Below are 3913 nucleotides of genomic sequence, written 5' to 3' on the forward strand. Positions count from 1 at the left end.
TTCTTCGTGTTTTTGGGGGATGTTGCTCCGGGTCCGATAACTGGCAACCCCACCCAACGTGCACAGTGTGAGGTCTCGCAGCAAGCTATCAAATACGGCGCATTTCTCGGCTTTTAAAAAAAACGCTATGCGTCGCCAGGTGTTTCATCGGATTCGAGGTGTTACCTCCTTTGACAGTATCACAGTATCAGCTTAAAGCACTTGTTGCTGCTGAGTTTGCATATTTTGCTGTGAAGTACAGCCAGACTTTTGACCGCTTCGCCTTGGACATTTTTAATCTGTAGCTCTGCTCTAACAGAACGTACGTACCTGGCCCCGCCTACTATCCTCGGAAACGTAAAATGATTGGCTAGAATCTAAAGTGTATCACAGCTCAGGGAAAAAAAAGCACCGAAATAAAGCACCGAAATGTGCGCTGCTTTTCGGTCTGGTTACTACCGTTTATGTCAGAACCACACCGGTACCCATCCCTACTTAAGACGCTCTTATCTCACAATTGTATTTCTTAATACTACTAAAATACCATTCAGCACCTGTGATAGGTTGTCCTCTATATGCGATGTTGAGGTTGTACGTGCCAGCCTCATATGGGATGTACTCCACACTGCAGCTGCCATTCTTGTTGTCGGTTCAGGACATTTTGGCCTCAGATGGAAGTTCTATTGGTAGACCAGGGGCAACAGTACCTGCTCCTCTGCACAGGGAAGATGATAGAGTTTTACAATATGAGCAGAAAACAGATTTGTATGAGGTGCCGTACAAGCCAAAATTCATACTTTCACTCTCACATACATATATTCTTCTTTCACTCACATATACTTTCACTCTCACATACATATATTCTTCTTTCACTCACATATACTTTCACTCTCACATACATATATTCTTCTTTCACACACATATACTTTCACTCTCACATACATATATTCTTCTTTCATGCACATGTATTGTCACTCTCACATACATACATATATTGTCATCTCGCACACCTTTATTCTTATTTCATATCCATGTATATTCACTCTCACATAAATCCATTAATCTTCCTTTCACACACATGTATTCTATTTTTCTTAATGCTACATATTTTTATGCTGACATATATTTATTCTCCTTGCAGGTGCAGCCCTTTCTAGTCATACATATATATACATACCCTTTACCTTTCAACACATATATATTTGTACTCCTATACTCATATATACATACAATCCCAGTGTTTATCCTTTACCCTTGCATACATACACTCTGACATTCACATCTGCATTTCCTAACACAGGAAGTTAATCCTTTAAGCAGGAAGTTATTCTTAAACCAGGAAATGTAATACACTTGGAGAACTTACTTGACATACCCAGACCTAAACCAGAAGAACCAAGCAATGAAGCTGTTCAAAGTCATCCTGCTTTCTTTGCTAGTATTGCAGTTAATTTGTCGAGTAAGTAGTAATGAAAATGACATTAGAACATTTTTAAATAATGTATTAGAATGTTTGGAACAAATTCAAAGAGAAGCTACAGATTCTTTTGTTCGTCAGAGGCTCCATAGAGAACTTGGTGATCACATTCAAACCTCATCTGGAATTTTGTCCATCTCAAGATTTGTTGACGATGCAAGAAATAGAGAAGCAGTGAATACATTACAGTCCTTAAATGGATGGCTATTTTTTTTACTGACTGCTTATGAAACCAGACAAGGAACTACATCTGAGAACAGACTTGTCTTGCTACCTCCACCTCTCATGACTTGCTCTCAAGGTCGACCGCGATACAGCATTTCAAGAGAACAAATATCTCATTTAGTATCTCTTGGAATGAACTGGCAAAGCATTGCAACATGCTTAGGGGTTAGCTCCCGTACTCTGTACAGGCACAGAGAGGACCTTGGCATTGAGCCACTGACTTATGCAACATTATCCGATGAAAACCTGAACAGGGTTGTTAGGGAAATTCTTCAGTATACCACAAATGCAGGTGAACGATATGTGCATGGCAGCTTGAGATCACGTGGGTTACGAATCCAAAGGTGGCGTGTAAGACAAAGTCTACAAGAAATTGACCCCTTTGGACGTTCCCTCAGAAGACGCAATGCAATACGTCGACGACTGTACAGTGTTCCTTTCCCCAATCAGTTATGGTGAGAAAATTCTAACAGAAAAACAGTCCTGATTCTAAGTCTATAGCAAAATGGATTATCTAAAGCAAAATAACTCATTGTTTTATTTACTCAAACGTGTGCATATCCTTGACCATGTCATAGTTTCCCCATACATAACTTATACTTATTTCATTTTTCTATAGGCATATAGATGGAAACCACAAACTTGTGAGATGGAGGATGGTGTTCCATGGCTGTGTGGATGGTTTCAGTAGAACCATCATCTACCTTGCGTGTTTAGATAACAACAGGGCATCAAGTGTTTTGTCACTGTTCATGGTTGGTGTTCAGAACTTTGGAATGCCATCCAGAGTGAGATGTGATCACGGGCTAGAAAACACTGGTGTTGCCCGTTTCATGCTTTACAGGCAAGGACTGAACAGGCATAGTGTTATCACTGGCAGGTCTGTGCATAATCAAAGAATTGAGCGATTATGGGCAGAATTAAATCGAGTGGTCTCATATCATTTTGTTAATCTTTTCAATTTTATGGAGGAGCATGGTGTATTAGATTCACTTAATGAGGTCCATTTATTTTGTCTTCATTATATATATTTGCCACGTATTCAAAGAGCTGCCACAGAATTTCAGAACCAGTGGAATAACCATGGACTTTCAACACAAGGAGAGCAAACCCCTCTTCAGCTGTGGCAAAGGGGCATTATCAACAATGCAGGAATACATAACCCAAATATGAATGGTATTTGTGAAAATGACTTTGGTATTGATGGATGCAGACCACTGCCAGAGCTGGAGACAAACAATAATGTCATTGTTCCATCAATTAACATTTGATCCATTTGAAGATGATGGCAATAACGGTATAGATTTATTTTGCAACCTTGTTCGTTTTCTTGAGAGACAATCCTAAAATATCAATAAGGCCTCTGGAGAAATTTCATTTACTGTAATTGTGGTTGTGCAGCTTAAAAAGAATACAGTGCCAAGACTGTTGTTAGTTCAGTATTATTAGAAGTTTAGTCACAGCTTTAAATTTCAAGAATGCTACTATCAACCTTTACATGCATGTTGACAGTTTGTATACAATTTTAAAGAATTTATGAGTTGTATTATGTGAGTCTGTTGAGATTTTACAACCATGTTTTGTTTTAAAACACCTTGTTAAAAGAAAAAATAAATTTGTTCAACCACATTTTGAGGTTTTTGGTCATCACAATCACCAGATGTATTGTCTTGGAACAAGATGACTCAAACTGATAACATTAACATTAATACAGTCAGTAAATACATCAAACATGGATCACTGATCAAATAGAATAGAAGTGTCAGATAAACAATATTGAAGAACACCAGAGAATAAAAGCAACAAACAAGTACAAAGCTAGAAAACAAAAATAATCACAATGCACATACATTAATGCAATGAAAAAATTATTATTGAATTATGTTAGTATATATAACTATTGTATACTTGTAGAATGGTACCCTGACAAGCAAATAGACTTGAAGCAAATGAACATTTGTTAAAAGGTCAATGCAAAAACAGAGCCTCCAATCACAAAATAGGTGGGTGAAATATGAAATATGGCAACATAAAGTAAATTCAGCTTGGTCTCAAGTGTGTTAATTGGTGTTTTAGGTGGAACATTTTGAACATTTTTGGTTTGATTTCTGAGAAAGAAAATGCATTGATATTCAAAACACCCCCCCCCCCCCTTTAGAATTAGTTAATGATTGACACTCATTAATTTAACTGAGTGCAAAACTCAGATTAGCATACTAACCTGACTAGGAA

This window comes from Mchenga conophoros, linkage group LG20, assembly GCF_057382185.1.
Source record: "Mchenga conophoros isolate Kocher_MC1m ecotype Shallow Benthic linkage group LG20, M_conophoros_male_GT1.1, whole genome shotgun sequence".
NCBI classification, from domain to species: domain Eukaryota; kingdom Metazoa; phylum Chordata; class Actinopteri; order Cichliformes; family Cichlidae; genus Mchenga; species Mchenga conophoros.